Here is a 21437-nt window from a genome sequence, read left to right as displayed (position 1 = left end):
AATACTGTAAAAATACTGTACCTGTGTTTTATTATGTCTTTCTTTAGCAAGCAGGAAATTAAACACATTTTCCTCCCCCTACCTTACTAAACCAGGCAAAATAACCCAAGAGAGTACCAGAAGATTCCTCAGCTCCATGGCTTTTGTGTAAAAAGCTCTCATGGGAATATTACTATGGACATGTTTCTGCATGACCTGCCCTAGGTGATTGGCAGGAGGGCTGGAATCAATGATCTCTTGAGGCCCCTTCCAGCTCCTAACATTCTGCAATTTTGTGTGTGTGTGGTTTCCAGAGGTCCCTTCCAACCCTTACTGTTTTATGATTTTATGTTCAGACTAAAGAACATGGAATGACCTGAAAAGCCCTAACCAGGAAAAAAAGCAGCTAAAAAAACACCCTCAGGTTTGAACATAAATAAAATTGTTACTTTTGGAAAAAAAAAAAAAAGAAAAAGCTTTGAACTTAAGTAAAGTAAGTTTACTTGAATTCTGTAAGAAGTATGCTGTCTGGAAAGACATTAAAATTGAATTTCTTACCAGCCTTGCTCAGCACAACGTCAACTCCGTGGAGAGGCTGTCCAAACAGAATTGTTGAAAGATCTTATCATGGAGAAGAGTTGTTCCTGGAACAGAACAAAAACAGAGATTTTACATCTCTGATCGCCAGCTTTACTGCTTCTATTATCTTATATTCTACAAAATCTTCTAGCAGTGCTTCAGTTTACTGCAGACTGCTGGTGAAACTGGAGAAAAAAAAAAAAAAAAGTCTATCATACGTGTAGACTACTTCATGTCTTTGCTGTATTTTATAGTTGTATTTATCTTGCTGAATTTTATCACTATAAAGCATATTTCAGACCACTGCCTTGGAAAAAAAATCATTGTTTGACTTGATAATTTTCTTGTTACCAAGTGTAACAAAAAAAAATTCTGTAGGGATACATCTCTCTGACTACCTTCCTACCCTCTTTTTTTGTCCCAGAAAACAGTGTTTTCAAACTATCAGAGTTCCTTTTTCATACCTGCTGCAATAGCTCCCAGGGCCTCACCACTGACTGAGCTAGGTCCTGATAGAATTTCACTGCATGCACAGAAAATAGGAAGGGAATAGATGGAGGGCAGGCTGGCTCCTGATCTTCAACTCCCTTCACCTTACATTACATCTCCTCTGCTCCCTGAATGAACAGCTCTTGGACAGGACATGTGGTACCAGCAGACATATCTCACTTATAGCAAGTAAGAAGGAAAGTAATGAACAAGCAGGATTACTGGATCTGTTTCTTCAGAGGAAAAAATTTCCAGTCTCCAAACAAAAGTCCTCTAAGGGCCTCATTAAAAAAAAAAAAGGAATGCCAAATATATAGACCCTTGATTAGCCTCAGTTTGGTCTCTAAGCATATATCATATAGTATATTAGAGCTTGGCTGAATAATCTCTTCTGCTTTCCCCACAATATCAAGTGTGTGTTGCAAAAGGGTGATGAGTGTGGGTAGATTAGGCAACTATGAAGTAGAATCATAACTACTGAAATCCATTATGATCTTCTAAGATGGTCCTCTAGGAATGTAAAATTTTTGGCTCACTGAAAATCTGTGTATTAGGAGTACCTACTGCAAAGTACTTTATGTCTACCAGGGACCAGGAGCACACACATAGGTAGCAAGGCAAAAAGCACTGCTGCTCAAGGATTGTTTGCTAACCAGTACCAGAGGAGCACGCTTATCAGCAAGGGAGCACTGACAGGTTGCTGACAAACTAATTTGTTCCAATGGCTATACATCAAGACAAAAGGTTAATGGCAGATCTGGAGAATAATAGAGTCACTTCTAGATTTAGTTTTCTGTTCATGGTGTACCAAAGTCATGAGAAGAAAAGGGAAAGAAACAGGAAGAAAGAAATACCTGCTGCAACTGGCAATCAATTCTTTTTAAATCTGCAAGTTTGTGGGAATGATCTAGATTGATATATTTTATGGAACTAAAGAAATCCAGTACTTGCTTACTACACTTATGAATGAAAAGATAATTTTCTGGCATAAAATGGGTGCTTATTATAATTTTCTGTCATATTTCTGTTCAGTTAGAAATACAAAAGTACTGGGGTTTATAGTTGGATTTTTTTCTTTATTTCAGCTTCAAGAGGACACCTCCAATATGTAGACACACATATTATTTCAAATATTATGGCCTGAGAAAATTTGCCTTGAAAAAAATCTCACTGATTATTATTATTAATATTATCATTATCATTATATCATCTTTAAATCAATATTTTACCAGGATGGCTTCACCTGAATTCAGGCAGGCTAGGAAACTGCTTTCATTATTGCATCTTTCTGTTATCCCTTTCAAAGAATTAATCCATCTGTAGGGCTACATGCTCTTTTTTAAACATAGTTCTGATCTTTATATAGTAATGTAATTTAAATTAGTACCTAATTCTCTAAAGTCCACAATTTAGGACAGCGCGGAATCTACTGCAGCAACTAATTAAACACTTACTGTAAGGTTAAGTTTTTCATTAAATCAATAGGCCCCTAGTGTCAGTTATAAAGCCCTAATTACTATGCTGTAAATTTAGATTGAATTTGAATTAAGGACTGATTTCAATCTAACCACAGCATGTAAATATTGTAAATTGCCAGAATTACAGTTCAATAAAATTGAATGGATTTCACTTTAGATAAACTAAATGTAAATGAGCCTAAGGAAAAAACCCAAACAACTGCAGAAATTTCCCAAACATCTGCACAAGTCTTACATGTGCAGTATATAGTATATTGCTTTGGCAAAGAGCATGTTAGAATTTCAAAATGCTGCCACCATTTACTCTAACATGTTTTAAATATTTCATTATCTGTTCTGAAAATGAACAAATTTAATCTCTCCCAAGTGATCAAGTAAAATGATGGCTAATGTGCCCACTTACTGTGTTGCTTTAGTTTGATGACTGTATTGTTGTGCTAAAGCACAGTATGAAATCAGGTTATCAGGTTATAACTGGCAGGGATAAAAAAAAAAAAAAAAAAAAAGAAAAGCAGTGCTGAGAAACACAAAACATGCCTCGTTTTCAAGGCATGAATCATGCACTTTGAAGATTAAAAAAAAATGTGTAAAAATTACAGACAATAGCACTCTAATCAAACAAGTGCAAAATTGAAAATAATTGGGAGTTTGTGGACATTATTCAGCTTCAAACAAGCACGGCATCCACAGGATATTAATAAAATTGGAGAAATGGGCAATATGCTAGGTTACACAGAAAAGAAAAAATTAAAAAATGCCTATAGGCATTTAAAAGGCCTTTAGGGTCACAGATACAATTATTATGAGCTTTCTACTCACCTGCCTACATTATTTCAATATAGAACATTAAAAATTATATCATTAGCCTTAAGAAGCCTTAAAAAGTTTATGAAAACAGCGTCTAATTTTTCTACACTTTATTCATTAACACGGTTAACTCACAAGAATAGTAAAAGTCAATTGGAAAATTCAAAATAAATATTTAATATTATCATGAAGGCTAAGAAAAGGCACAGGTTAAGGAAATGAACAATGTATTTTGTGATTTGATGCTTGACAGATGCAGAACATAAACTCAAAACTAGAGAAGAACGAAGGGGTAAATGATAATCATCCTTCAAGAATATCCCTCAAGAATATATTATTCTCATTTCTACCAGAATTACAATTATGCTACTTGATTCTTTACTACAGCTATGGTTGTTGGGTTTTTTTTCAGAATATATTTTATGGGATCTTTGATCTGTTCATGCTTCACAGAGTTAAACAGTGACAATATAGTATGCATTCACATGCTGTGTGTCTGATAATATACAAACTGACAGCATCACACTTTCTATAACTTATTTCCTGCAAGTCTTAAAATTATATCTCAAACCACAGAAAAGTATTTTAATGACTTCATGTCATCAAGAAAGGTAAGAATACTTTCAGCTCAGCTTCATCAGCTGAGCATGGTAGCCAAAAGTAGTAAGTAATTTCCTACATTTGCCCTATGTAGACTTTTCATATTAGGAAAATCAAACCATTCTCTGAAGTGCTCATCTTATCAGCCCACTGGAATGTTAAATTACTGACTGCAAAGAAAATGATGTTTCAGTGAAGTCTAGAGTTTTGCATGAGTGGGATGCATGGGCCAAGCTGCAAAAAGCCACAAAGCAGATAAAAAATTATTCTTGATACTTCTCAGGTTACAAAGTATGGCATAGTTATACCACCTGCAGTATGTATGGTATATTGCTAGATGTAGGAAGGGGCGTGATGGGTGAAGAGCAGTTTTATAATTGTCTCATAAGGGGCTCTTTCTATAACAGCTTCCCATCTTCATCTTGTACCCCAGCAGAGAAGAGAAGACATTCACTGTTGGGATTCTGCTGCTCTGGCTCCCAGGCTGCAATGCACACTGCTTACTCCCTTAGCGTAGGAGAAGCATCTCTCCTCACAGGATAAGGATAAGCAGGAAATATTAATGACTGACAAAATAAATGCCCATCTATTCAAATTCACAGATGTAGTAGATGGCATGACTTGTGTTTTGCTCTCTAAACTGCAAATGACTTTCCAAATTTCCTGGAGTTCATGTGAAGTTAGGAAGTTACAAAAATTTCTGGGGCAGCGCTTCTTTGTTTGAGATAATTTTATTTCTGTTCTGTAAAATTTGTTTTTAATGAAAAAAGGTATTATGGTTAAACAGTCTGGTTAGCTAACAACAAATGAAGTAGCAAAGCTATAGGCTACTACTTTAACAGCTGATCAGTGTTTTAATGTAGAAGACAAATTTTGAAAACAGTCATCTGATGAAATAGGAGACTTCTTTAAGACAGTAAATTTTAGCTAGATTTGAATTTTAATTTTGCAGTTTAATAAGTTTACAATCAGTTTACAGTTTACAATTTTATCCTGTCTTATGGGGCAAAGAAATTAAATTCAAAATTTTATTTTTGTTATCCTTCCCCAAGTTATAGCTGTTTAGAATTTCAGTGTTCAGATCTATGACTCATCCAATTAAATGTCTGGCTATTCCACACAAGTTTCCTCTCACGTTTGTCTGTCTGAGTGATATGCATGTGCATATCCCTTTGGCTGGGATAGAATTAATTTTCTTCATAGGAGCTGGTATGGGCTATGTTTTGGATTTGTGCTGAAAACAGTGTTGATAACACATGGATGTTTTTGTTCTTTCTGAGCAGTGCTTGCAGAGTCAAGGCCTTTCCTGCTCCTTTCACCACCCCACCAGTGAGTCGACTTGGAGTGCACAAGAATTTGGTAGAGGACACAGCTGGGACAGCTGACCCCAACTGAACAAAGGGATATTCCATACCATGTGATGTTATGCTCATGATATAAAAATGGGGGATGAAGAAGGAAGGGGAGATGTTAGAACGATGGGATTTGTCTCCCCAGATTATGTTACTTGTGATGGTGCCCTGCTGTCCTGGAGATAGCTGAAAACTGCCCTGCAGATACAAGAAGTAGTGAATTAATTCCTTGTTTTGCTTTGATTGTGTGAGCAGCTTTTTTTTTTACTTACTAAACTGTTTTCTTAGAACCATGGAATCACTGAATCATGGAATATGCTGGGTTGGAAGGGACCCATCAGGATCATCAAGTCCAACTCCTGTCCCTGCATAGGGCACCCCCAGAATCACGCCATGTGTCTGAGAGCATCGTCCAAACACTTCTTGAACTCAGGCAGGCTCAGCGCTGTGACCACTTCCCTGGGGAACTTACCCCATTGCTCAACTGCCCTGCGGGTGAAAAACCTTTTCCTGATATGTAATCTAAACCTCCCCTGGTTCAGCTTCCTGCCATTTCCCTGAGTCCTCTCTTGGGTCACAGAAGTGAAGAAATTAGTACCAGTCCCATCTCCCCCTCTCTTGAGGAAGTCACAAACTGCTATGAGGTCTCCCCTCAGCCTCCTTTTTGTCCAAACTGAACAATCCAACAAAGCAATCTCAGTTGCTTCTCATAAGTCATTCCTTCCAGGTTCTTCACCATCCTCATTGCTCTCCTTTGGACACTCTCAAACAGCTTTATGTCTTTTCTGTACTGCACTGCACTGCCCACCTAAAATTAAATGCATATTTAATACCAGGAAAAATGACTGCATTATGGAATGTTTGAAGTTTTCCTCCATATTTCTGTATGACAACCATAGTAGTTGTATGTCAAATTAAAAGTATTCAGCCTTAATACCATGAAGATAAGTTATTAACAGTGTGTAGATTGGAGAACAAAAGAATGGAATTAAAAAAGGGAATTGGTAACCGAAGACACTCTTAAGAGTGTGATTCTTTGAGTGAAACCTTTGGTATTCAAAGACTTCTCTCAGCATTTTATTTGCAGGATGAATGACAGAGCAGAATCTCAGAATACATCAGGTTGGAAGGCATCTCCTGAAGTCATCTACTCCACTCCCCTACTCCCAGATTGTTTTCCAAGGCTTTATGGAGTCTGATTTTGAATATATGAGGCACCCTGTTCCACAGAATAGCCCCTCTTGTCTGATGAAAAAAAATTCTTTTCATCAGCTGGAGCTTTCTTTGCCATTTTACTATGCATCTCTGGGATGTGTTTCTGTTTTCTGTACCATGATATAGCTGAAAACCGTAATAAGATCCTCTATAAGACTTCCCTTGAGCAAGAAAGAGAAGTCACTAAGAAGAAAGTAACTTTCCTCAGCTCCTCTTTGTACATCATATTCAGTTTCCTATTCTCCGGGGGATAGAACTGGACACAAGTCCTGACTACAGAGGAATAATCACTTCCCTCAACCTGCTGGTTATGCTGCTCCCCAGTATGTGTTAAGCCTTCATTGCTACAAGGGCGTAACAAAACTAAAACCTTGCTCTCTGAGAAGCTGTGATTAATGGTCATTTAGCTGGATGGGGAAAAATGGCAAGGTAAGTGGCAACAGCTTGACCCTGCTTTTTTTCATTTACCAAGCACATGATATTAATTATCAGAAGGAATCTGTTCCTGAATTCTTTACTGCATAAGCCCAGAATTTTTTTTTTATACCCCAACATGAAATATTGAAATATCTGTTGCTAACACATAGATCATATTTTTGTTTCATTACTATAAAGTGATTTTTTTCATGTTCCATGAAAATAATAATCTCTAAATATGAATTTTCCATTAATAGAAAGAAGAAAAATCCAACTATTGTTACTTAAAATGCTAGACAACATGCTTAGAATGGTTTTGGAATGCTATTTAAAAGTACAACTGTTACAAAAAAACCCACCAAACAAGCACCCAGCAGTCTGAAACAAAGGAAGCAACAGAAATACTGGTTTTGCATTATATTTTTTTTAGTAACAGTTATTACAGAGTAGAATTAAAATATACTTTAGGATATGCATTGAATGACCACATAGGCAACAAGCATAATGCTTTTTTTCTCTGTCAGCTTTGGTTTATCTATGTATTTTAACATTTATCTTCACTGCATGCAAAATCATGAAAAGAAAAGTGTGCATAAAAATATACAAGGCATTACTTACTTATACATAAAACCTTTATTCTATTTTGTTATTTTAGATTAAATCCTGTTTCAATTCTATTCTCTCAGGGAAGCACTAACAGTTTGAGCTCAGCGTGAAAGCCATCAAACACTTGAGCTGAAATTTAGATTGGGCAATTTTTGCCTGGTGAAGTAGAAAAGGACATGTGGAATGGCAGAGAACAGAATGGCTTATGGAAAGGCAGATGTTTTAATAACTTGTTGTCTAGTGGGAGCCTCAAATATCTAAATTTAAACACTGCAATGTATTAAAGGGCACTGATGTCAGGGAGGGTATACTCCTTTACCATAAGAATCAGTGTAAATGTGTGTATTTAATGTGTATGCAGACTTTAATACAACATTTATTTTACACTTGAAATTACATTTAATTGGAAGGCTCAGACTGAAAATATCTCAGACTGAAAAATTTGGCTCTGGTCTGCACTGCAAAATACAGCAGGCCAGAACCTAGGGAATTTTCAGTCTAGAGTTCTGACTTGGACCTGTCGTCCTGTGTAACTGGGCTGATCATATACTTGATATCTCCTGCCTAGTAAGATCCTTTTTATTTCAAGATATCAATCTCCTGTTAATTCACGCTGGGTTTCAAAGTGCATTTATTCTTAAGCACACTGCTGGGAGTTTGCAATGAATTTACCTCGAAAAATGTCTGGAAAGAAGCTAGAAACCTTCAAGGTTAGTTTCTGTAAAGAACAAATCTCAAAATGCCTAGAAACAGCGTGTTAACTTAAGTTCACTCTGGCTGTATAATTTACATTCTGGCAGAATTAAGATGAATAGGGAAGGAAAAATTTATTAATAACCTAGCTTCCCATATGTTCATGAACAACTGGGTCCTATTAAAGAACAATGAAGGCCTTGTCACTTGACTTTTGGAGATAGGACACTAGAATTTATACACTGTTTGGTGGTACAGAACTCCTAATTGACATCACCTTTCACATTTGTCATCATATATGCTGTCTGTGTTTTCTAGAAATATCAGAGTATGTTTTACTTACAGATATGAAAATATGTTAGGTGTACCAAGAACAAATAGTTATTTTTTAAAAATAGCTTTCATTTCCTAATTTTGAGGGCTTAATTTATGGTTTATCAGATACATGTGTGAATTAAATAAAAAGACAGATGGAAATATTTCTATAGATATTGTAACAAGTAAAATTGAGGATAATATCTAATGAAAGTTAATGGCTTGTAGAGTATACTAGAATGATTTAGAGCATACTAGAATGATTTTAAAGTCATTAGTTTAACATAGATTTTTCTTCGTAATAGTATTTACTTTATAGTAATTTCTAGACAGATGAAATTAAAATCTGCACTAAAGCCTTGCAAGCTTTGTGTCTCTGCACATTTTCAGTGACATTTTAAACTATTTTTTTTAGGAGTGGGCTGCCAGTTAGAGTTAGCAGGTCCAGTTGGTTAAAGAAGGAATGAAGACTGACTGTGATCTTAATGGAATATTCTTATACAGAGATATCACTTCCAGATCAGGAAGTCCCTGAGCTAGGCATTACTGCAAACTAAAAAGAAATTAATGGAGGAATTACACAGGAATCAAGTCTAAAAAGCAGCACAGCTCTAGCAGAGAAAAGAGGGTAAGAACATAGGAACTAAAAACATGTGGGAGGGAGAGGGATGTTGGGACCAGGTTGAGGTTGTTCATGCCTTAATCTATTAGAGACAATCCTTAAGGATTTATCTTGCTGTTTTAGAAAGAAATCTGTAGAAACTATGTATTATAAAGAATCCTATTTCATGCCTTTGTTCAAGAGGACAGAGCAAACATTTCTACATTTCTGTAAAATCTTTTTGTAAACATCACAATCTCTTTGTGCTGCATTGCCTACAGTAGAGAACGCAGCCTGAAATTGCTGCTTGCTGCTGAGCAGCACGCAGACTGCCACTGAAAAAATTCTGTATCTCAAACCTTCACAACTTTTTCAAACCCTCTTTTGCTGGATGGGAGTCTAGCTAGCAAAATTACTTTCAATCCTCTTGTTTCAGGGAAATAAAGTCTGGCACTGTTGATCAATTAATAAAAACTGAAGGAAGGAAATCTGTGACAGGCATTCTGCAATAACACCCATAATTAACAAACACCTTAGCTAAAACAACTCTGAAATAGTTAGGCCTGCATTTAGGAGTTGTTTAAATAACATCTGCCTCACTTATCCTCCATTTCAGTTTAATATTCGTAGTGCTACTGTTTCCTATATCATCAATGTCAAAAACTAAAAAGTCTTATCTTCAACTTTCATTCCAATGCTTCAAAAGAGCTTTGAATTTGCATCTTACTCTAGGGAAGATGTAGTTTAAAAACATTTTTGCCCAGCTTGCTCCATTAATTTCTGAGGAAAATGCACCTACTGCTGTGAATATGACAGTTCTCAACCTTGGTGTTTTTACAGGATGTCCCTCCCCAGGGAACGACCAACACCATTCTGACTTACCCTGCTGGAACTGCACCTCCTGCTGGGTAATCAGCTACTGCAGTGCTAAGGGAGAGACCTCAGTATGATTAACTGAATGCCCGTTGTGAATGCTAAGGAAAAGGAGAACAGCAAGTTTTCTAGGGGGAAAAAGTGCTTTTGGTAATCATCTGTTTTCAATCCAAGCAGCTAATTTACAGTTGCATAGACTTGCTCAATTACGAGCAGCACTTAGTATTTTATACATCGCAGTAAGCTTCAACTTAAAATACTCATCATATCTATCAAATATATTTTTCTCCCAATTATTTCTGTGAGTCAAGAACAAAATTCGTTTTGTAATGATTATCTGACTCAGGTAAAGCTGATTTTCTATTACTCTAGGCCAAAGCCACTGACAAGGGCACAAAAAGGATTATTTTTCAGCAGTTTGCAGCTCAGCTAAATCAGCAGCTAATGCCATCTATGATGCAGAGTGATCCTGACCTAAAGCCCTCCTCATTGTTAATGTTCCTCACATCTCAAATATGCCTTAGTGGCAAAAATGTATTTTAGAGACATCTTCTGAGCATCAAGAAAAATCATTCTTTTAGAATTCTTTGCATTTTACACTTTTTTCATTTGTCCCTGAGTTGTCCCCAACCCAAATTGCACACACAAAGAAAGTACATTTTATATAGTCTGTGGTGGCAATTTGGTGTATTGCTTTATAATATGCAGACAAATGTTCTTTGTACTCAATAAACATAGCAAAACCAAATCCAAAGCGTAAAGCCCAGAAGAGAAACATGGAAAAGTACAGTTGCTCTGCCAAAGAGCAAACAAAGCAAAAGTTCATTGTTATTGACAGCTGTTCAAATAAAGAGCAGCTTCTTTTCAGCAGCAGCAGAAAAACTTGTAGATTTTCAACTAAAAATTTCATTTACAATTGTGTTTATCATTTGAATTTCTATACCTTGACATTTAAAGCAAATAATTCTATAGTTTAAGACATTTTTAGACATGAGTTAAAAAAACTCATTTACTTTTCAGAAGAGTTAATCACCTAGTGTTTGCATTCTATCCTTTGTTACATTAATATATATTTTAGTAATAGGATATCAGTGTCATGTAGCAGGGAAATTCTCCATTTTGTCAAGTGTTCTCTTCAAGTAAAAGCTGGATAATTTAAAATTTTCAGATGATTTTTGACTGTGCTATATTATGGCAATTGTCATCAAAACCATCTGATAAACAGTGATGAACCTCAAAGTGTCTCTCAGTCAGTGAAGAACTGTCATTCTGTTTTAAATATGGGGAGGCTCAGACAGTAAAGCCTAAAGTGTAAAAGTATAAAAAGGTTTAGAAGGATTCTAAGGCTGAGGTAAGACAAGAAAACACCCCATTCCTAATTCTGCTGGATTACTCTAATAAAGATGAAGTGAGAATAAGCAGAATTTTTTATGGTTATACCATTTTAAAATATTCTGTTTACTCCTTAAACACTGTTATTTGTTGTAAACAAAGCTTCAGATCTTAGTGAGAAGGCTTAACTGAAAAAAACCCTTTCTTGATCGTTTGTTATTTGTGGAAGAAGTTAGTTTTTAAAATGTGATGAGCTGCTGTCACACCTTTTGTTTTTTCAGTAGGCAAAACAACCCACTCCTGAATATGCTCCCATTCACTCAGTTAATCTCCCTGCTGTGAGGAGACCTTTAAAACGATCATTAATGAGTCTGGGAAACATGGGCCTGTATGACTGCTGCGTTCTAATAATAAAGAAAATTAAACTGCAACTGAGGGTTTTTAAGACCTATTTCTACAAGAAACAATGAAAACTTGTAAAAAGATTAAAGAGCTCGGAGGATTTCTGACAAAATAATTTTCCTCAAGTAGGAAAGTGGTGCACCAGTCAGCCACTTACAGAGGTGCTGTTTTTTTTTATTTTTGCATTATTGTTTATATAGCACTCAGGCAGGACAGACAATGAAGTAACATGGCAGTGGTTGGCTCCAGAGATGGGATATGCTTTTCAAAAAACAAATGCAGAAAGATTCTATCAACCTTCACATTAATGAATGCTATAAAATATGGCACAGTTCTTAGAATAAAGTATTGTGGAAATATCATCAAAGTTGTGTATGCCATGCACACAAATTCAAAACAGAGTAATATCCAAGGAGTTGCCTAATTTTCACATTTCACAACAGATGATGTGCTATAAACAATGTGTGACTTTACTGGGTTTGGGAAGAGATTTCTTTTTAGTATACCAGACACACCATAAAGGGTGGCAAAGAGTCACTGAAGGTTTGCTATGTTTGATGTGGCAGGTTTCAGTGAAAGGGTAAGTACAAAGAATTTTAGTCATGAGGATGAATGAGGCCCTTGCAGAGATCCTTCTGCAAGATCAGTAATACTTTGACATAGCCTCTTCCCACCCTGTTGTCTTCCATCTACTATGAAGATACCATTTTGTCCTTCAAGAACCTTGTTTAAAGTATCCCTTTCCCACATTCTAGGATAAACACACACAAAAGCACCCCCCTAGACAATAGTCAGGTTGCAACTAAGGCCAACGCCTATCACACACACCCATATTAACTCATTTGTTCCCTTGAACTCTGCCATCCACCTGACTCTTGCTTTGACTAGCATGTCTCATTTGTCTCTTGAACTTTCCTGTATTTTCAGCTCAGTCTTTCCCTTATATTTTGCTTGATATTCAAGTCTAATACATTTTAAGTAAGTTAGACATTAAGTAGATCCAGAAAGAGGGTGGAGAACAGGATTTGGCATGCCATTTTCTAGTTCATTTACATGAACCTGATTCATAGACTAAGACTCTGATGCCTTATTGACTCTCTTTTGGAGCTCAAGAATCTTGCATACCAGGACAAAGCATTCTGTCTTAAGGAAGTTGTTAGTGAGATTCTGTTTTGTTTACATAAGAAAATTTCATACTGGAAAGACTGGTGTAATATCTACCAGGTGTAACATCCAACTGCATCTGGAAAAGCACTATACCATACATGATGGTATAGATTCTCTACATAGGAGTAATACTTGGTTTTGTCTTCTGATATCAAGTTATTATAAACTTAAAATAAATATTTTTAATTTGAATTTTAAAATAATCTGAAATCATAACTGATCCCGCTTTGAGCTGGAGTTTGGACTACGGTTTCCTAAAGTCTTTTTCAACCTGAATTACCCTATAATCTTAAAAAAAACATTATTTCTGAACTAGGCAGAGACCAAAGCAGTCATTCCTTTCTTTCACACTTACTATTTTCACATTTCCTCAGAGCAGTAAGTACTTCAATTTACTCTACATACTTTGTGTATTTCCCTTCCCCAATATGAAAGTTATTTTTCAATTCCTTTCTCATCTTTTATTGCCTTATTTGACATCTCATGTTTCCCCACTGTCTGATCCAAATCCTCAGCTCTTTCTAGTTGTGAATTCCATTTCACTGAGTAACTTCAATTATTCAAAACCACTTTACTAAGTATGTTTCTGTCCAAGTCACAAGTCCATATTTCTAAATTTCACTAAAAATTCTGTTTCACCTTTTAATTTTTATCTTATTTACACTTGCATGTTTCATCATTTGGTTGTCTGTTTTTTGTTTCATCATCTGTATCTTTATTTCCACCTAACCTGTATAAAAGACATCCTCACAGAAACAGCCTGTGCAGTCATTGCTGTGTAGTAAATACAATTCCTGCTAAGCCACTTACTGTATTATTAATGGAAAACTGCTAGAAGAGAAAGGGCAAGCCGGTAACTGGTTACTGAATTATTATTCAGTAATAAAAATAAGGTGGCATTTTCACTAGGTTTTCTCTCTGCTGTGATCATCCAGTCTACCTGTCGGATGGGGTTTTAGCATGTATTTAAGCAATTATTAGTTGATATTTGTAGACACAAGTAGCTAACAATCATTCTATATTGGTCATTATAAATGAGCTAGTATTAAAAAAAAATTTAAAAAAAAGCTTCCTACCAAAACAAAAAAAAAAAAAAAAAAAAAAGAAAAAAGAAAAAAGAAATATAGATAATGGCACAGTGAAATGAATATATTTCTCAGTTACAGGTAATATCATATTACTATATACCATAAATTTAGAGGAATCACAGAATCAGCCAGGTTGGAAAGGACCTCTGAGATCATCAAGTAAGTCCAACCCCTGATCCACTACCACTGTGGTTACCAGGCCATGGCACTGAGTGCCACATCAGTCTCTTCTTAAAAACCTCCAGGGATGGAGAATCCACCAGCTCCCTGGGCAGCCCATTCCAATGCCTGATCACCCTCTCTGTAAAGAATTTTTTCCTAATATCTAACCTAAACCTCCCCTGGCAGAACTTAAGTCCATGCCCTCTTGTCTTACTGGTAGTTGCCTGGGAGAAGAGGCCAACCCCCCCCCCGGCTACACCCTCCTTTCAGGGAGTTGTAGAGAGTGATGAGGTCTCCTCTGAGCCTCCTCTTCTCCAGACTGAACAGCCCCAGCTCCCTCAGCCCTTCCTCACAGGACTTGTGCTGGATCCCTTCACAGCCTCCTTGCTCTTCTCTGGACCTGCTCCAGCACCTCCATCTCCTTCCTGAACTGAGGGGCCCAGAACTGGACACAGGACTCAAGCTGTGGCCTCACCTGCGCTGAGTACAGGGGCAGAATCCCTTCCCTGGACCCGCTGGCCACACAGTTCCTGATCCAGGCCAGGATGCCACTGGCCTTCTTGGCTACCTGGGCACACTGCTGGCTCATGTTCAGCTTCCTGTCAATCCAGACTCCCAGGTTCCTTCTGCCTGGCTGCTCTCAGCTGCTCTGTGCCCAGCCGGGAGCTCCCCATGGGGTTGTTGTGGCCAAAGTGCAGGACCCAGCACTTGGCCTTGTTGAACCTCATCCTGTTGGAATCAGCCCAACTCTCCAGGCGCCTCTGCAGAGCCCTCCTGCCTTCCAGGTGATCCACACTGCCCCCCAACTTAGTATTTTCTGTGAATTTGCTTAGTGTGGACTCAATCCCCTCATCTAAATCATTAATGAAGATATTAAACAGAACTGGGCCCAGCACTGATCCCTGGGGACACCACTGGTGAGCGGCTGCCAATTGGATCAGCACCATTCAGCACCACTCTCTGGTGGCCTCCAGCAGTTCCTAACCCAACACAGAGTGCTCCTGTCTGAGCCCTGGGCTGACAGCTTTTTCAGGAGAATGCTGTGGGAGACGGTGTCAAAGGCCTTGCTGAAGTCCAGGTAGACTCCATCCACAGCCTTCCCCTCATCCACCAGGCAGGTCCCCTGATCATAAAAGGAGATCAGGTTGGTCAGACAGGACCTGCCCTTCCTAACCCTGTGCTGGCTGGGTCTAATCCCTTGTCCATCCTGTAGGTGCTGTGTGATTGCCCCCAGGATGATCTGCTTCATACCCTTGCCAGGCACTGAGGTCAGGCAGACAGGCTTGGAGTTTCCTGGGTCCTCCTTTCATCCCTTTTTGTGGATTGCTGTGACATTCACCAACTTCCAATCATCTGGGACCTCCCCAGTGAGCCAGGACTGTTGGTAAATGATGGAGAGCGGCTTGGCGAGCTCTTCTGCCAGCTTCCTCATCACCCTGGGGTGGATCCTGTCTGGTCCCATAGACTTGTGAGGATCCAAGTGGCTCAGTAGGTCCCTAACCATTCCCTCCAGGATTACAGGGGGGCTGTTCAGCTTCTTATTTCTCTCTACAAGCTCTAGAAGCAGCTGTCATCAGGACAACCTGTGTTACTGTTGAAAACTGAGGTAAAGAAAGTGTTAAATCCCTCAGCCTTTTCCTCATCTTTGGTAACTATGTTTCCCCCTATGTCCAACAAAGAATGGAAGTTTTCCCTGTCCCTTGTTTTGCTGTTGATGTATCCCTAGAAAGACTTTTTTATATCCTTAATGGAAGTGGCAAGACTGAGTTCAAATCGTGCCTTTGTCTCTCTAAGAATATAGCTAGGCCATGTAGAAAGAAAATTAAACTCTTCCTGAGTAGCCAGCCCTTTTTTCCATAGTTTGTAAGCTTTCTTTTTTACTTTAATTTCCTCCAAAATCTCCCTGTTCAGCCAGACCTGTCATCTATCCCTCCGGCTTGCCTTTCGGCACACAGGGACAGTCAGGACTTGCTCCTTTAAGTACACCCATCCCTCCCCTTTGTTTTCAAGGGCTGTTTCCCAGGGTACACTCTGAATCTTCTGAAAAGGCCAAAATCTGCCCTCCAGAAGTCCACCATAGAGGTGTTATTGTTGGCCCTCCTTGTGTCCCTGAGTATTGAAAACTCTATGATTTCATGGTCACTGTGCCTCAGACAGCTTCCGACCACTACGTCTCCCACCAGCCCCTCTCTGTTTGTGAACAGATCTAGTGGGGACCCACCTCTGGTGGGCTCATTTACCAGCCGGAGCAAGAAATCGTCCTTTATATGCTCTAGGAATCTCCTAGACTGCCTCTTCTCTGCTGTGTCGAGTTCCCAGCAGATATCCGTAAGGTTAATGTCACCCACGAGAACAAGGGCTGGTGATTTTGGAACTTCCTTGAAGCTCATATATTTGACACTTCCTGTCAACAGAATGTCTGAAAATATCTGGGCCTGACAAATCATCATGGAAATTAAATGTTCGCTTTCTTCTGCTAGACCTAGACACATAACATATGCTGCCACTTGTCAGTCATCTCAAGGTCAGCTAAAAGCCAGGTAACCTGCTCTAAGATCCTCATTAACTTTTAAAAAGTGTTGACTGATTGTCAAAAACTGGATTAAAAAAAGCACTGGTGAACAGATGAGAATAAACATTTGCAATAAAGTTCTAGGTTGAGATGAAAATATTCTGATATGGTTGGATACAGTGGCCTCTGTGGCCCTGTATCATTATATCACTTTGCCATTAAGGTGATGAGCCATCTGTGAAAACAGTGAGTCACTTAAATTAGAAATACATCTAGTATTTACATGAACTTTTTCATAAACTTTTTAGCCTCATAGCATCTGCTGGATGGGACTACAGGTTTGGGCTCATTGATTAAAGTGTTTCAAAACAGCACTCTATCACATACCATTCAGCATCTCAATCAGGACAGTGAACACAGGTTCCAGATAGTCAGCTTCTTTCATAAGAGACTGCCCTTCTCATTACTGATAGCACCCACAGTTTGTCTATACCTTCTGTCTCTGTACTATAGTTCTCAAGTCACCTGTTGATCTTAGGCATAGTGATGTCTGATGACATAATTCCTTCATGTTCAAACACTCTGTATGATGCTTTGCACTAAAGGTTACTCAGTTAATAGTGAGATGATGCTGGCAACTTTAAATTTTCTGGAGATATGCCCGAAGTTGCAGCACAAACATAGGATCAAATCAATGACCATGAGGGAAGAAAGGCTGAGCTCATATAACTAATTCAGGAAAAAATAGTAAGGCAACAGGCAGAAAACATTTTAAAGTAGTTGAGTAATTTCACAAGATTTCTAAATGTTGTGGACTACATTATTAAAAATGGTTTTACTTGCAAAGACATAGCAATAATAGACAATTAGATAGCTATATAGTCACACTTCATCTTTTGGAAGCTGCAAAGGTTGAGGGATCATGACCTTACAATTCCTATAACGTACATTTGTAGCAAGACTAACCTCTTTTAGGGCACGGCGCTCCAAGGTCCAACCAGGTGTTCCAGCAGAAACTCAGGAATAGTGCTCTGAGTCCAATGCTCTCAGGGCTAAGCAGCCTGAATCGGTGCTACTGCTCCAAAAGTGGCCTCCCCTCTGGCTTCCTCAGGTGTGAGCTTTATTGGCCCCCTAATCCTGCTCATGCGCAGTAGGGGCCCGCCCTAATCAGGCACAGGTGGGCTTAACATAAGCTCATGCCCACTACCTGGCAATTAGTGCCACCTGGTTGCCTCATTTCACTACATACATTCATAGGCTGATGATAAAGAAATGGAAAAGAAGTTCAGTACTAGAAATGGTAAAGATGGTGCCCCACATCAGGCTGGATCTGGTATGGTTTCAGCTGATCTTAATACCCAGTTTGAAATAAGCTTTGATGTGTAAGAAAAATTCATGGGTTGACTCCTAATAGTTTAGGAAAATTACAAGCAAAGGCAAGATCTGTGCAAATGTTTAATTTAGAGTCAAAGCAGCCCTCACAAAATGTGAACTTCTTGCTAATTCTGGTATGAAGTATCTACCATCTTACTTGATCACACTGCAGAAGCAAAAAGCATTTCCCTTGGTCTGGAAAAGGAGAATCAAACACCATAGATGAATCCTAAGCTAGGTGCCACTGCAGAAAATAAAGTATTTTAATAAGTTCATAAAGCAAGTTTTTAATAATTTAACTTAGAGAAATGCAGTAGCCTATCTCTGCTCAAGTGCATTTGACTAAACAACAATTTGGGAAAATTACAGGCTTGTCTGGAGCACCTGTTTATGGAGCATATGAAAATGATTTAAAGAAGGAAAAAAGAATTTCCAGAGACACATTTTAAGCAAAACCAACAGTAAATTACACGAGTCTTTAAAAAATTTACAAAGGAAGAAACCTAAAACCCCTCTAAGATCTTTAAAATATCTTAGCACTATCTTGTTGTAATTTCCTAAATAAACAGTAAATTCTTTGGTGGAAAAAAACCCAAACAAAACAAATATAAAAATGTGGGCTACTAATCTGTTTAATTATAGACTGAATATAAATATATGTCAACAATCTTATTACTGGTTTATTGCTTCTCTCTGTTTATAGCTTCTTGAACTTTTCCAGTGATTTTGGAAACGTGACAAAACTTCTGCTTAATTGTGCTCTGCTCAAAGGTAAAATACTTGATATGAAATCAAACTGTCAAGGAACACAAGATATACATATGTAATTTTCTGAACTTTCTCTTAAGTTTTCTGTCAGTAGACCAAAAGATATCACTATACATAAAGTTGATTTACATGTATTTCTAATTTGCTGTATTTTATGTTCAAATTTCAAAAATGCATTCAAGGGCTGAAAATAGGATATTCAATGCATTACTCCCAGAAATAAGAATTAGTCTGTGGGAAAACACACCCCACCTATAGATAGATAGATAGATAGATAGATAGATAGATAGATAGATAGATAGATAGATAGATAAACAAAGCACCAAGTAAGTTAGAGGATCAAGAAACATTTTTGCCACTGGAGTTTCCAGTTGGTCAGTCCCTTGATGTCCATATCTACTCTTCAGAAGAGATTCTTACTGACTCAGTGAAAATGTCTCAAGGATTTTGTTTCCTTCAGGTTATATCAGTAAAAATTAAATTAAATTTGGTGCCAGAAGTTACTCCTTCCTATCAGCCACATCGTTGTGTACTATTATATTGGAAACAGGCCAGAAAAAAATGTTGAAACCAGCATCCTAAGAAACATGCAGTTATCTTCCATACTACATATGGAAGATAACACAGTTACTATAACACAGTTTTGTGTGATACATCATGCTTTTCTGTATCTGGCTTTTGTACTGAATGTTAAGATAACATGAAGATTTCTATAAATTTACATAGCAGGTAAAGGATAAGGAAGCAAATGTACATTGGCTGCTAAACATCCCTGGGAAAAGGGTAAGCATATGGCAGCAAAGCAATATGTGGTTTCAAAAAGACAGTATTTCAGGCAGAAGAAATTACTTATGCTGGGAGGTTAAGGAAGTGACTTTACTTATGTTAGAACTGTGGAAACATTAAATATGAATGAAATGCAGAAATAGCTTAAGGAAATGTAGTAACAGGCTAGAAGCGAAGGATGTGACAGAAAAGAGCTCTGGGAATGAAGAACAACGGTAATAGTAGAGACAAAGAAGTAAACTGACAGAGAGGAACATTTAGGATTTGTAAATGAGCTCTGCCAAAAGAGAAAAGAAATGTTCAATGGAGTGGAATTGCTGAGTGACAGACAGGAAAGGAAACTTCAGAAAAAGGGCAATACAGTAATCTACAACAGAAAAAGTTTAAGGTATTCCAGAACCGAAACTTTTTTTGTCAGATACACTCTAGACTACAAGAAAACTGCAACAGAAAATAGACACGGGAAAAAACTGGCTGAGTCAGAAGAAATGGAGAAAAACAAGGAATGAAAACAGTACATGACACCAATGTTTAGAATAAATTATTTGTGCTAGAGAAAGCCCGTGGATACCCGAAGAAGAAACATGCAGTTAAAAACCATTAGTCTTGAAAAAAGTTGTTCTTCACTCTGTGGGACAGTACAAACACAGAAGCAAGCTGCATCCTGGAAGAAGTAGAATAAAAAATCCAGAGCATAAAATTATGGGCCATGTCCTGTGCTTAAATCAAGACTTAAAAGGCAATATCAAGCCACCAGCTGGAAGTTCCAGTTTGGGCTGTTGAGGGATTCTTAACAGCTGCAGGGCATTTCTTTCTTACATTGGACCCCCAGTGATCACAACACAAATGAAAAGACTGAATTATTGGCTATGTCTCTCCTGCTTAATGAGGAAGAAGTCAATAATGGTCAAATATATTAAATGTCATTGTTTTACAAAGACAAACACAACGAATGGTGCAGCTGATGTATAGAGAGTTCAGAATACTTTTATCATACAGTGGGGAGTACTTAGAGTGAGAACATTTCTTATGCAGGAAATTGCTTATCTGTCATAATTTTTCTTCAAAGTGGAAATTTTTGCTTTATACCGTTTTATATTTAGGCCTTGCTTTGCATTTTTGAGCAGCTATGATCATAAACTATCTTAAAAGGTGTAATAGTGTATTTAATCTCAACCACAAGGAGACCAGAAAGCCAAATAAAATGCACAAAATAAGTAATTGAAAAGGACTTGTTTTTCTGATGTAAAACAAGCTGGGTGAGTTTAAATAGTCTAAATAGTCATTACAGTCTGACTGTGATGTGTTCTTTCCTCTACACTTGCTGCAGCATTTCTTGTGTTATTATAATGGTTTCTAGAGCAATAAATTACAGGCACAGAACCAACTGCTGAAAAGTGTAGGCGGCTCACACAGCGTGATGCAAATCACACTGTTGGATACTGTTTCTTTGTAACAACAATTCCATTAAGGTCCACGTGATTCTGGCTGGCCACCATAATGCAGTTTCTCTACACAGCACAGTGTCTGCTGGAGCAACAGAAGGTGGAAGTTTCCTTTGCTAAGGTCTTAAATCTGCAGATATTTTGCTGCTTGAACTTTGCTTGCACGTGTAGTGTTCTAGTAACTGTGCGCATAGATAAAGTGAGCAAATGCAGTCAAACTCAGTTACCAAAAGACATAGACATCTGAGAGCTGCTTAGCAGATTATGATAAATTAAATTGGTGGCTTTTCAGACTAATCCCTTGTGAAGTCATCAAAACACCACTACCCCCCAATTAACAAGCAAAAGACATAGTCAGGGATATTGAATGAGGTAATGAGTAATAGTAAATGGTTAT

The 21437-nt window shown here is 37.8% G+C and overlaps 1 long non-coding RNA gene across 1 annotated transcript in view; it reads right to left on the bottom strand.

Annotated features, from left to right (window-relative positions):
- Nucleotides 1-542: 542 nt before the first annotated feature.
- The window catches only part of LOC139796341 (uncharacterized), a 244787-nt gene continuing 223892 nt past the window's right edge, over nucleotides 543-21437 (bottom strand). Inside the window, exon 3 of the long non-coding RNA XR_011725961.1 lies at nucleotides 543-623. This is a non-coding gene — a long non-coding RNA (uncharacterized lncRNA). The remainder of the gene's footprint in view (nucleotides 624-21437) is intronic.

This window comes from Heliangelus exortis, chromosome 4 (genome assembly GCF_036169615.1).
Source record: "Heliangelus exortis chromosome 4, bHelExo1.hap1, whole genome shotgun sequence".
Taxonomy (NCBI): domain Eukaryota; kingdom Metazoa; phylum Chordata; class Aves; order Apodiformes; family Trochilidae; genus Heliangelus; species Heliangelus exortis.
Note: the sequence above shows the minus strand (reverse complement) of the source record. Positions and strands in the feature narration are given on the sequence as shown.